The 14,363-nt window shown below is 35.9% G+C and overlaps 1 protein-coding gene and 1 long non-coding RNA gene across 2 annotated transcripts in view; both read right to left on the bottom strand.

The window, feature by feature from the left end:
- LOC140169260 (uncharacterized) overlaps positions 1-14,363 on the bottom strand; it is a 196,695-nt gene that overhangs the window by 146,531 nt on the left and 35,801 nt on the right. The window lies entirely within an intron of this gene.
- Positions 8,311-10,821, bottom strand: LOC140168965 (uncharacterized). The gene is made up of 3 exons (XR_011861298.1): positions 10,684-10,821; positions 9,850-9,934; positions 8,311-8,427 (listed from the first exon to the last, which is right to left on the bottom strand). It is a non-coding gene; the product is annotated as an uncharacterized lncRNA (long non-coding RNA).

The following is a 14,363-nucleotide window of genomic DNA, read 5'->3' as shown; positions in this document are numbered from 1 at the left end:
CACACATTTATACCATTTTCTCATAAATATCCAACTCTTCTTTTTAAATGTTTCAAACTGTTTAAATTACCTTAATGCTTTGCGTGCTAGCCAAGCGCTTCAATGGAAAAAGTTCATGTTTTGAAATATTTTCTCAAAATATCAAGAGCTATCTTAAGAACTACTGGATCAATACTAGGCGTGTTTGTACTCATTTTAATGCATTTTTCATGCTGATTCCAAATATGGTCATGAAAATTTACATTTCTGACATTTTTGAATTTGTAAAAAATTTGTGAAACTTGTCGTCTGCAGTCGACACCCGCGTGAAGAGAGTTAAGTTGTGAATGAAATGAGCAGAATTTCTCCACATTTAAACTTAGTAACCAGACGCCCATTACAAATTCAGAACATTTCATCTCCCCAAAGCGCTGACCTAACCAACGATTAACCGCTTTCACCGATGTACCCTCACTTTTTCACACCTCTGTGTATTATCTTCATTACCCACGATGCGTACAATTTGCATAATTAATTAGTCTCGGATTACTCATCTTGCACCGCTGTGATACCCACATCATCGCGGCATCTCTAGTTAATTCCATTTTCATCCAAAAAAAATTGATACGTCTCCTTCTTCTTACGCCCGACTTAATTTCCTAGTAGTAAAGGCACCATGATCTCAAACTTGGTTAAGACCAAGTATGGGTGATTAATAAATGGCAATTGATTAACACAAAACAAAGTAAGAAAATCCTATGGGAATGCAACCTCATTTGATTCCACTTGACTAAATGGAAGAACAAATAAACGGTCAGCTTGGACCATTGGCCATAGGTGAAGTGACTGCATAAACGGTCAGCTTGGACCATTGGCCATAGGTGAAGTGTAGTATTATAAGCCTTTACTATGGTTAATTAATTTCTTAACAACAATGAACCTTGAACTAGGTGTAATGTATACACATTTTGCCTGCATGCATCTTATGCATGTGCATGCCGAGTCTTAATACATGTACTACGAACTTGGTTAATTCTAGAAATTCAAATTATCCATATTATAGGCTTAAATTATATGTATCACATAAATTCAAGTTTGTTTTTTCTGACAAATCATATAAGTTTGGTGAACTTACTGCCCTTTAAATTCAACCAACATGTATGAATTGTTCAAACAAAGCACTTAATTTGAGACCCAACTTTAAGTTGAGAAAATCTGCCTGGGGTGCTTATGTGTGTATATAGATAGATAAAGTGTTTTGTACAAGGGTTTTGTGTATAGTACAACATGTTACCGATAACTAAATGTCCATATTGTTTTCAAGTTCTCACTTTCACAGTAAAGATTGCATAAGTTCAAGCAAAATTATAATAAACAGTGTGTTAACTGCGGTCAAATCATGGAGGTAGTAGATAGGCAGCGGTGCAGTACTAATTTGTATAATGGTTGCAACTTGTTCATAAGATTACTATCTGTAGGAAAACAATGAACTACCTATCAGGGACATTGGTGTGCTTGACCTAAATCACTATTAAATTTGCTGAACCGACTAAATTCTTTCAGTAAGTTTTTAGCGGGTTCACCGTTAGACAAGTTTAGAACTGTCAAACTTTCATCAGGAATGACTTCTTCAGGACAATGTATGTAAGAATGAGACATATAGGATGCCCCTTGTCTACTGATGACTCTGAAAAGAGCCGTTCACTGAAGATTATCCCTTGTCAACAGAGAACAAGCAGACATCGCATGTAAAAGGTTTGGTGGCTCTGAAAAGAGCTGTTCACTGAAGATTGCCCCTTATCAATAGAGAACAAGCAGACCTTGCTTATCTGCTAATTGAACTTACATAATTTTTTTTCTTTGGAAGTGAGAACTTGAAAACAATGACTAAATTCCATATTAAGTATGAGGGTACATGTAACATAAATTATATTTTTGCACAAAATCTGGATACTGAAAGAGTTCAACCAATGCCCTAATTTCTCCCAGTTTCAATTTGTCTTCATGTTATGGTCAATTTACCCCCCATCACCCACTACCACCAAATAATAGCGATTCCAAGAAGTCAGAAATAAAGACCTGCTAAGCTATACTGAGCCGAGTTCAAAACTATATTACTGCTGTTCTCTTCAATGGCGACTTCTTCAAATAAAGGACAACCAACAACAATCTTGTAATATGTGATGAGGCATTGTGGGTATTGGTGTCATAAACAATATTTTCATTAATCTATTGAACATGTCACATGCATTAGGTCTATCAGTAGCCAGTATAGGAATGAGCATTTATAATGTATCATCATCAACGGTAGAATTAGGCCTCTCTATTGCATTGTACATGCCAACTGGTTCTTTATTAATATCTGCGTCATCAGTATAGCAATGGTATTAAGATGTTGACTGGTGAACAGATAAATGTCAATGTCATAATTAGGATATGTCATCGTCATGGTAAATCAATAACTTTATCTTATGGCAGTGCATAGAATAAACTGTATGTTGAAGGATACGGTGATGTAGCAAAGGGGTGTACTCAGTATTTGTGTATGCTTTATTTGTTTGTTCGTTTGTTTGTTTACAAATCTCATTTCCTAATTTTTTTGTTGATTCTTTATTTATTTTGCAAAATATGTGTGTGCTTATTCCATTTCTCCATAGGTATTATAACTTAAACATTATACTTACACTTCATTTTCAATCATGGATTAATTTACAATTTATTCACCTATTATTAGTTTAAATTATATCGTATTTAATTCTAAATTTATTTTTCAAGGGTATTTTATTGTCTGTAGTGTAATCTGCATAAAATAGGCTAATGTTATTTGGTTAACAAACTACGTAAATTCTTATTCATTTTGACTTACCTAGTTGATGAAAATTGCATTTGAGAAGACGGCATCAAGTTGGTCACATGGAAGAAAGAAAAAGAGAGAACAATTACAATTAATTAACATTTTGTTTCAATAACAGGTTTATATCAAATTTATTTAAACTATAATGTGAAAATAATGACATTTAACATAAAACAACAAATCAAGTAATGCCCCTTTAAAGTGACAGATGTATGCTATCATATCTTTCAGTTCACACCATGTAATTTGTGCCTTTAAGGGTGAAAAATAATTGTTGTTGAGATATATTTTTAGTGAAACCATAGACCATGGAACATGGTCTATGGTGAAACGCATTATTCTACATGTACACATATGAAAATGACAAAATAAATATTTATGACTATGAGATCATTACACTGAGGGAAAACTCCTCATTATGTGAGGAAATGCACAAAATGACAAAATACATGATGCAAAAACATTCCTCCTTTGTTGCCGATGCACATTCTAATTTGTGTCATCAGATAACGCAATACAAAAGCCACCACCGAGGGCAGCGTTGATATATCAGCGAATCCAAACATTTAGTATAACGTTGTCAATTCACGTTGATGACTGACTTGTTTAGTAGCGTGATGAAGATGTGATGAAATGACCAGGTTACATCCATGCTGAGAGACTTTGTGCAAGACTACCTGTGGCTAATATGCCATGTATCTTAGGGACTTTCACCAAGACTTGATGACTGAAGTTAGTAGCTTAATGAAGATGTGATGAAATGACCAGGTTACATCCATGCTAATCATCATATGCTATTCAACCAACTGTATAGCAACAATATTGAATACGATATTATGCCTTGCATCATTAGGACTTTGCATAAGACTACCTGTGATTACGTGTCTAATGCAAATAACTGGGAATGTGGGAATTACCATCCCCTTCATTTTATTAATAATATTGTGTTTACCTTATAAATCATCTTTGTGTACCATTTTTCGAATAAACTTACAATTTAAAATTTCTTGCCAATTTTCTTCTCACATTACCCAAACGGTACCTCAATTTGCAACAAATAAGACCATTACACAAGTGGTTTAATTTGCATAACCCCCATTTTAAAGTAATAGAAACGGACTTAAGTAACAGAATGGATATCAAATATCAGCCGAGTCCATGGGGTGTTGATGGACAGCTTATAACTCCCGATCCACATAACGGTTTAAAAAGCTACGTGACCAGCAAGCGCTGTCCCAACGGCCATGATGATCTCCGTAGCCTTCACAGCAATTTGCTTGCAATTTTCTATTACAAATTCTTGTCGTTTTTAACATCTGGTGTGAAGCACGAAAAGATGAGGGTTCTTGAACAGGAAACCTCACCTTATGTGCAATGAAACTTCACCTTATGCGTGTTGTGTAATTAACACCTTGATTTGGAATGCAAAATGTGTTTCTCTAAAAACTGGACTTTTTTACGCTATGCTTCTTAAATATGAATGTACTCTTTTCTCAAACTCCAAAGCTAAATGAATTAAAAACACATTTAATATTGAACTGGAAGGGAAATTTTACTTTTTGTATGCATGCATCTTTCATTGAGAATATTTAGGCCTATCTACATTTAGTGAAAATAGAAACAGCAAACATTGATTATTAGTGTGAAAATTATTCACAGAAAAATTAAGCAATATCGTAAGAAGTAGGGCACTTCAAGCATTATTTCACCACCTTGGTTAAAAAATAAAATAAAAGAACTTGTAAATTTTAGTAATGGACCCACGCATGCAGGTTAATCAATTATAGTGTGGATTTCAGCCATATCACTAACCAGATCCAAATGACCAGCCAGAGAGCATTAATAAACAATGATCTAGCTTAAATAGAAATTCCTCTATTAATTTTTGACATGAAATTTGATCATGTTCTGATGCACAAAGTCACAATAGCCTCATAACAAGTGGCACAGTTCATAAATCCCTATTCAACAATCATAGCTCAACAGTTGACCTCAAGTTGTAGAGTATGAGTTGTTGTACCCAACTCATATAAAGGTCATTCCTCCATATGTATAAACATATTGGGGTTAAAGAACTGTGCCTTGACATATGAGTATGTTTGCGATCTCCTTGATGTATGGTGGATTGATAAAGTGACCTATGGTATAGAATACTACATGTACATTGACATGGCCTGATGATGGTATACTGCTTTATAGATCCATGCAAAGTGGGTGAACTCACTCATATTTCTGATGCATATTTTTGCTATCAGCAGTAGATAGCAGGTAGTATTAGGTTTCTGTGATAATTATATTATGACCCAAATATAGATCAATTTTTGCTAGAATTTGTAACTTGGTACTGTGCATTGAGTAATATCCACAAGGCTATGGTACACTTTACACACAGTCCAACCACAGCAGCTGAAGGGAGTATCCCATTATGCTTTGCGGCACCATTATATAACTGATTGTGCCATAGAAAATGTACACAAAACCCAAACTTCAACTTTCAATTACTCTCTTAAATCAGGGAAGCTTAGACTTTTGTTTGAAAAAATATCATCCATAGAGTATTATGAATCTATCAATAGCTCTCAATATCTAAGCGGCTCTTGTTTATATTTTGTATACATTTGCTATGGAGTAAGCAGATATACTGCAATGCATGATGGGATACTCCTTTCAGCTGCTGTGCAGTCCAACTAATAAATGTATGAGATTGTGAAAATTCAACTCATTTCGTTCCTTTAAACTTTCATCATTTCACTCCAATCTCTTTTCTTTCCTTTAAACTTTCACCATTTGAATCCAATATTTTTTAGTTAACCTCATACTAAAGGTACCATGTCACAAATCCTGCTCTGTTCTCATTTAAAGTCATCAATTGGGATATAGGGATGAGAATGATGTAAACATCTCCTATCCAAACATGAGTAATTACTAACACTGATGAGGGAAAGTCATAGACTAAAAATAGACCATAAATGTGTGAAACAGTTGTATGTAAATATTATTGTAAGAAACTTAGCAAATAAGATTGAGAATATTGTTTGCCTCATTGGCCGTGCAAGTGGGTCAAGGGTTATGATGGACATTTTGTCCAGTTTAATTGATTATGTTCATAATATTTTTTGAAAGTTGTAATAATTATTATTTTGAAAACCACTTTTTTTCAATACAAATGTCATTATCAATGTCAATATCATGTTAATGTCATCATCATGACAATTTGGATGGTCATTTTGACACCACCTTTTCAATAATCATGTTATGAGGCTGAGAATGGTTAACATCAGGGCATTCTCTTTTTCTCTTGTACACATTTTGACTACAAAACATCAATGTTGTTTCAACATTTGCCTTTAAACGTAAGAATTTGCAGCTTGAACCATGAAATAAGTCAAAGTATAACAAAACCTGTTAGTGCCCAATTCCCATTTGAACCATGTCACATGTTACAGCTACAAAATTGAACATTCTCTTCCTTCAAATTACGTCTTTTATCTCCTCAGAAACAACCTGAAGCGAGTCGTCTAAGATTTCTACCCCTCGTCATTTCATCTCGACAAATTGATCACAATTTTGGCTTCTTGTCAGTCAAAATACCTTTAGTGCTCTGTAAATAAATCTTGTGTATAGTGCAAAGATTGCCCTATCTGCAATAGCTGCCAGGTGTTATGCATGTACAATATATAATGCAGAAACTGTCAAATGTGTATGCAGCAGCTATTGCAGAAACCGCATTCTTGCATTAACACCTCAAAATCTTGTGTAGTGCTCTGTGTCCGTTGGGATCGCTCCCAAACTCGCCATACCATTACTTTTATTATTGCTCTAGATATTACAGCACACTATACAATAAATTCATACAAAATGCCTAGCCGATGACGTTCACATGTATACAAGCGGCGTGAAGAAATTTACTGCTTTAATCTGGCAGCCAATTTCTATGCCAATCGTCTCCAGCTTTTGCAGTTCATTCCCCACTGAAAACCTAAATTGGTCAGCTGGACTAACTTAAAGCTAGTCCAGATGGTGCCCACCTGGACTAGCTTTAAGCTAGTCAATTTTGCTGGACTAACAAGGATGACTAACTTATCTTAGTCCAGCATGCTGGACTAGCTTTTAGTTAGTCGCTTGACTAGCTTTTTGGTTAGTCGCTTGACTAGCTTGATGTTAGTCCAGCACGCTGGACTAGTTAAAGTTAGTTTGACTAGTTTCTTGACTAGCTTGATGTTAGTCCAGCAAGCTGGACTAGTTAAGGTTAGTCGCTCGACTAGTTATTGACTAGCTTTAAGTTAGTCCAACTGGTGCCCATCTGGACTAACATAGCCCTAGTCAAGCCAGCTGGACTAATGTAACATTAGTCCAGCTGGCTTGACTAACATGCTCGACTAACCTCAAGCTAGTCCAGCCAGCCGAACAAACCTAATGCAAACCATACATGCAGTTGCAGATTGGATACAGTCTGATAAGGGTTATACAATTGGAAAGTAAATGAGCCACATGTGGATTTAGTCTAGATAGATTAATGTTTGCTTATTGCTTCCCTGCATGAATTTACAAGAATTATTCCATAGATAATCTTAATCATGCAGCATAAATAGTGAAATATGAAGCAAAAGCAAGCACCAATAATTAGTACAGAACTAGACCTGCGTGTTGGCGAGGATTTTGATTTTTCTCTTCTGACCATGTTGTCTCATTTCATCTGGCTACCTAATACCCACCACAGACTGTATCCTATCCTCTTTTGGAGACAATAGATTCTGAAATAAGAAACAATTCAAAGTCCAAAATAACATTAGAAAAACTTTATGACATTCTTATCTTGCATCCAACATTATGATACCCAACTCTGCATAATATTATTATAAAAGCCTTAAACATAAATTACAAAGATTTCTGTTTATGAAATTTAGTAAATAAATAACTAATTATAAATGTATTTAATCTGTCAAAACCTTAAGTTTTTTTTTATAAACAGCTTGGTTTGACAGATTAAAAACATAATATTGATCATGTTGATTACAATTAGCAGTATAGAGTCTGTCTATCCAGATGTCATACAAATTAACATACAAAATAAGCATCATGGATAGGTTATAATATCATTTTTCACCCTGATATGGCAGTGGCGTCATTGCATAGTCATCCAGCAAACAAACTCATGATGTTCCTTTTTTTTTAAATCTACAATTCATATTTGCGAACCTTAGAGAAAGCGAACCTTCGAGATAGTGGTCCTTAGAGATAGCGGACCACCGCTGGTCGGAAAGGGCATACTTTTTTTAATGCCTGATTGTGAGAAAAATAGTCATTAAAGTTTGTCACTCATATTCACAATAATGAAGTCACCACAATCAAAAGTTTTGATGAATCCATTTTGAATGTTTATCAAATCATGAATCAGACAAGTTTCATGTGCATGATTCAGATAAATCCATCTTTGACAGGCAAAATTAGTGCAAGGTTCTTTTTCACACTACTTGTTTGTGTAACGTCTTAACTCGTTACTTTGCACGGCCGATGCACAGCATTTTCTTCTTGATGAGTTGCAATTGTTGGAAGTCTATTTCTACCACAGTTGGGTTACATTTCAGCAGCACCTGAAAGCAAATTATACAAAAAGTTACTATTAGTTAAACTTTAATAGGCAAAATGAATATTCCTGCTTTCACATCTGGCAGTTTTCTGAAAAAATATTTTGTATCAGCGAGAACTTTATTTACAGTTTAATACATGTATAGTCTACGGAGCCCCCAAAGTGATAAGGAAGGAAAAAAACGGAGTCTGACTTATTAACTCGCGGCCCAGAGATAGTAACTCAGGGTCCCGAGATAGTAACTTGGGGTCCCGACATAGAAACTCGGGGTCCCGTCATAGTAACTTCGGGGTCCGACATAGTACATCATGGCCCGAGGTAGTAACTCGGGGCCCCGACTTAATTAGTAACTCGGGGTCTGAGATAGTAACTTGTGGCCCGAGATAGTAACTCAGGGCCCCGAATTAGTCCTCGGGACCCCAACTTAGTAACTCGGGTCCGAGATAGTAACTCGGGCCCCGACTTACTAACTCGGATAGTCCAAGATAGTAACTTCGGGCCCCGTTACTTAGACCCCAAGTTCGAGGTCCGTGTTACTATCTCAGACCCGAGTTACTAATTAAGTCGGGGCCCCAAGTTACTATCTCGGGGCCCGAGTTACTATTTTGGGCCCTGAGTTACTACCTCGGGCCATGATGTACTATGTCGGACCCCGAGTTACTATGACGGGACCCCGAGTTATGATGTCGGGACCCCAAGTTACTATCTCGGGCCCCAAGTTTTTTCTTCCATGTCACTTCGGGGGTTCCGTAATAGTCCCACCAATTAAACTGCACCAAAATTTAAGGAAGTTCTTACACCTCCAAAATTTTGGTTGGTCAAGTATTTCCACATCATTTTTTAGAGTCCACCAGGGACAGTGTTTATAAAATAGCGTACTGTCTTAAAGGGCATGGTCAGATTCTGACATTCTGTTGTGTTTTGAAGATACCTCACATTGAGGCCGCATCACACTAATTTCTGATTTCTTGGTGATGACTTTTGAGTTAAATTTCTCTAGTAGCAGTTTTAACATTTAGCAGCAAAAATGTGTTTCACAATGGCAAAAGAACCAATAGTTGAGGCAATAGGCCTCACGGGGCCATTTGCTCCCCTCATATATTTCTTGACCCTCACTTTGAAGTCAAATTTTCACTTTTTGCAGCAATTTAACCCAAAATTGGTTGATTCTGCCCCCCTGAAATTTACTCCCCATCCCCCCCCCCCGACCCAAAATCCTGGTGCCGCCACTGAGAACCATATGTGTGGTAACCACAGTTTATAACATTTAAACATGCTAAAACGTAACATATTTCAGGCATAAAATTTCACTTGGGGTTATAATATATGCTTTCTTCTGCTGATGCCAAAAAAATCTTCATTTTGATAAGATATTTGTAACAGTAGGGGGATGAGGCTGTCATCTGGTCAAAAATGTTTCAATTACCTTTGTTATTTGAGTGAAATCCTCCAGACTGTATATGTTGAGTCTTTCAAGCTTCACGGTTGCATCGTCAAAAAAGGAACAGAACCTATATGAAAATAATACACGACATTAAAATGGTATAATTTGACAAACTGTCGACTGTAGATTTTGTTTGGGTCGTGGTTGTTATTCTAAAAAAAGTGATAATTAATCATTTTGCAGACCATGCACATAGCATTTTTTTTCCTAAGTTATTACTAATTTTAAGTACGGTAGGGCATTTAAATGAGTCATATTTGAAATTTATTTTAAATTTTACTTTAAATTTCTTAATAATAGGGAAAAAAATATATGTTTTAAAATTTCCAGTTGGTCTATTAATATATAGTATTTATGAACAAAAAAGCATCCATCCAGCTTTAATTGATGATTTCTGCTAAGTTTAATTAGCCTGAGCATCACATGTATACACCACCAGTACACCACACGTCAACACGCTCTGTATTCTGTTTACATGTTGGGTAATATTTTAATTAATATCTATTAATTCCCGTTAATTTCCGTACTGTTTCCTACGCCTTTTAAGATAATTTTATTTAAAAGCTGCCCCATGAATGTGTGCCAAAATTTCACCCCCCCCCCTCCCTAATATCATACATGTAGTGCACACATGATTGCTATAAACAACAAAATTACTAGTACGTATGCATGTTGTATTGTGCTGTTAATACCACTGCTGTACACAGTGCATATAGGCCTAGTGACAGCATTCTGAGCTGATAATATTTTTGTCTTTCTGATGTAATATTATAACAAATTGCAACCTTACATATATCAACACAAAGCAAGACTTACCTTCATGTTCTACAAAATCTTGATGAATTAATTCCAGGACATTTTGTGGCAAAAACTTGAGAGTGTTGCTCAGCTCTGTAGTGAAGTGACAGCAGTATCCAGTTGACCTCAGCAGTTGACAGTTACAAAATGTATGTTTCCCGCTTATAGATTTCAGTTGGGTCAGAGGTCACATACCACAGACTACTGGCAAATTGACTAACTTAAGCTAGTCAAGCAGGCATCTTGATTCTTGACTAACCTAAGCTAGTCAATCCTTAAAACTAGTCCAGCAGGTCAAATCACATTAGTCAAGCCAGCTGGACTAATCAAAAACTAGTCCAGCTGGCTGAAAACTAGTCCAGCAGGTTTGACTAGGTTGAAATACTAGCTTAAGCTAGTCAAGCAGGCTTGACTAACCAGTTTGACTAGTTTAAAGCTAGTCCAGCATGCAATTGACTAGTTTAAGTTTTCAGTGCCAACAAAAATAAATCGGGGGAATATTTTATCGCTTGAATCTGACCTTATATCAGTCGTTGCAACATCAATCCGCCGGGTCCTTTGGGACGATTGCGCACTCAAGACGGAAAATTAAGTGCCTCAGACTATCATTCCACATCGGAGCAAAAGGACTTAAAACTTGATCACAGATATTGTCAGCGTTAGTAGAATCATCACAAGCCAAGTACAAAGTTTGACATTACAAATGCCCGATAGACATAAAGCCAGTCGCACATTACATATGCCCGATAGACGAAGGGCCAGTCCAGGTTTTCTAATTACAGACCAGAATTTGTCTCTTATTTTCTGCTGAAAACCTCTATACCCCATGAATACTAATTAGTCAATAAATTAAGCTCTAATAAGTAGTAATATACCGATACGGTAGCTTCTTCACTCAAATTTAAGCTCATTTATATTATGTCACCATGGTGATTTTGTATATTAATTGCAAAATGTAACAAATTTATTCGCTTCCAATTTTTATCATCCGCTGCTTATCATTTTTGGCTGCGGTCAGCCTTATTTGCAAGTCTAATATTGGGCTGTGTATTAAGTGTACGGTGACCTTGCAAGCCACCATAACCAGGAAAATATTGACAAAAATGCGTCATAAGCAATCAGAATGCATCCGTCAACCGTTTATTGACTTTTTACATCACGCGTACAGCTCCCTTGTTCATCAACTTCATTTTGCATGTCACGATTATTGAAACTATATTCAAAATTTAATTCTGATTGGATTGTGTGTGTGTGAGAGAGGAGAAGAGAATGAGTGAATTCATTGCTATCTACTGGAGATAGCAATGACTGGTAATTCATTGCTATCTACTGAAGATAGCAACCACTTGTAATTCATTGCTATCTACTGAAGATAGCAACCACTTGTAATTCATTGCTATCACTGAAGATTACTATAACCACTTTTGTAATTAATTACTACCTACTGAAGATAGTAACCACTTGTAATTCATTGCTATCTACTGAAGATAGCAACCACTTGTAATTCATTGCTATCTACTGAAGATAGCAACCACTTGAAATTCCTTGCTATCTACTGAAGATAGTAACGACTTGTAATTCATTGCTATCTACTGAAGATAGTAACCACTTGTAATTCATTGCTATCTACTGAAGATAGTAACCACTTGGAATACATTGCTATCTACTGAAGATAGTAACCACTTGGAACTCATTGCTATCTACTGAAATACTTGAAATTCCTTGCTAAAAAAAGGGGAAAAAAGTGCAGTGATTTATAGTGCGCTACACAGAGGCACAATGCCTAGATGTTGATCCACAAGCCTCTGCACACTTTAATTTGCTATCTACTGAAGATAACCTCAGCTTTTGTAATGAGGAGAACAAGAGAAGGAGAAGGAGAGTGTGAAAAGCAAGCAAGATGGAGAGAGGAGGGAATTGTTATTAAGAGCGAGAGAGAGTTGTAACATCTCTTCATAATGCATTTAAGGTCAAGTGCGTTGAGGTAAAAGAGGATGCTCTTATTATTAATCAAAATGAAAACATTTGAAGCCACTCTAAGCTGATGAAGAGTGATCAATGAAGACGGTGTCTGCATATTTACTTGAATCATGCTAGACAGTAGCGATGTGTACAGAGTATATGATGACGAAAAACTAGCCCACAGTACACGATGACGAAAACGAGCCCACAGTACACGATGACGAAAACAAGCTTTTAATATGAAGTATATTGTCTCAAATCGATAATGAATGCTGTTATACATTATACTGAATTGAAATATATAAATGTCAAAATAAATAATGACGAAAACAAGTCCATAGCACACGATGACGAGCCCGAAATATATGTTGATGAAAATAAGCTTTTAACATAAAGTATTTTGTCTCAAATAGATAATGCTATTATCCATATTCTGCATTGAAACATATGTCAAAATAAACAAGATTGCAATTTGAGCTTGTACAGATATTAATTAAATTGCAAATTGAATTGGAAGTATTCATACAGACGGCTTAATAGCATGATATCCATATTGTTTATTACATTAAAAATTTGCAATAAGTCATGGAATCCAGGTCGGGGTATGCTAGTTATTATTTTCTTATATTATAAACTCTATCATCATCATCACTGAAAATTTGTCTCCAAAACTCGATTCAAGGCCTAGTAATAGTATGTTTGTTCCTGTACAGTCACACCTTTAAACTGATCTTGAAAATATCAAGTACAGTTGCTATACAAACACTAGAATCCACAACATGCTCATCTATCAGGGGCACAGTTCTTTAACCCTAATACATTTGCACATTCATTGAATGACCTTTGAAAATTTGGGTACAAAAACTAATACTATGCAACTTGAGGTCAAATTTTGCACTATGATTGTTTGATTGAGGTTATTGAACTATGCCATTGGGATGAGGCTCTTATGGTCCATAGTGAGAAACCTTCACAATGACATGAAATAAATTATTCACATTTGTGCTCAAATTGATGTTCTGCAAAAATCCTCCTCGCTAATATCAAACCTATTACTTCTTGCTGTACAATAATTACATTTTGAGGGTTTTATGTGCAAGAAGCACCTATCTGCAATAGCTGCTACATACACATTTGCTTATTTCTGTATTCTATACCATACACTTATGACACCTGGCAGCTATTGTGCTTTTATCATCATTACATCAAGAGATCATGAGCAAGAAATCCGTAACTGCAATAGCTGCCCTATAGCTATTTGACAAATTCTGCATTCTATATTGTATGCATATGACACATGGCAGCTATTGCAGAAGGCGGCATCTTACGCACAAACCCTCAATTTCAATGAAACATGGGAAGTCATAATTACAATTGTATTTATTCATTAATGAATCCACCTTGCATGTCTAGCATGCCTACAGGTGTGTTCACACAAGTGTCTTGTATTTTTACATTTCCCTTGTCATTATTGAAGCATATATTACCTGGTATGTGATGTGCGTACATATTGCTGTGTGTTTGCTTAACATTAATGATGTTTTCATGTAAAACATGAATGATGCGCTGCTAGTGTCTGGTAATTTGCATGGATGTGTGTGGGTGTTTGGTTGTATAGGAGTTGGCAGTATCAAACATGGATATTTTGCTTTTACATTCCGATAAACTATAAACATACAATCAACCGTGGACGTTCATAGTCTGCTACCTGCCTCAAAGATAGGAAAAAGCTTACA

The sequence above is a fragment of the Amphiura filiformis genome, chromosome 14, assembly GCF_039555335.1.
Source record: "Amphiura filiformis chromosome 14, Afil_fr2py, whole genome shotgun sequence".
In the NCBI taxonomy this organism is placed as follows: Eukaryota; Metazoa; Echinodermata; class Ophiuroidea; order Amphilepidida; family Amphiuridae; genus Amphiura; species Amphiura filiformis.
This window is presented reverse-complemented; position numbering and strand designations above follow the sequence as displayed.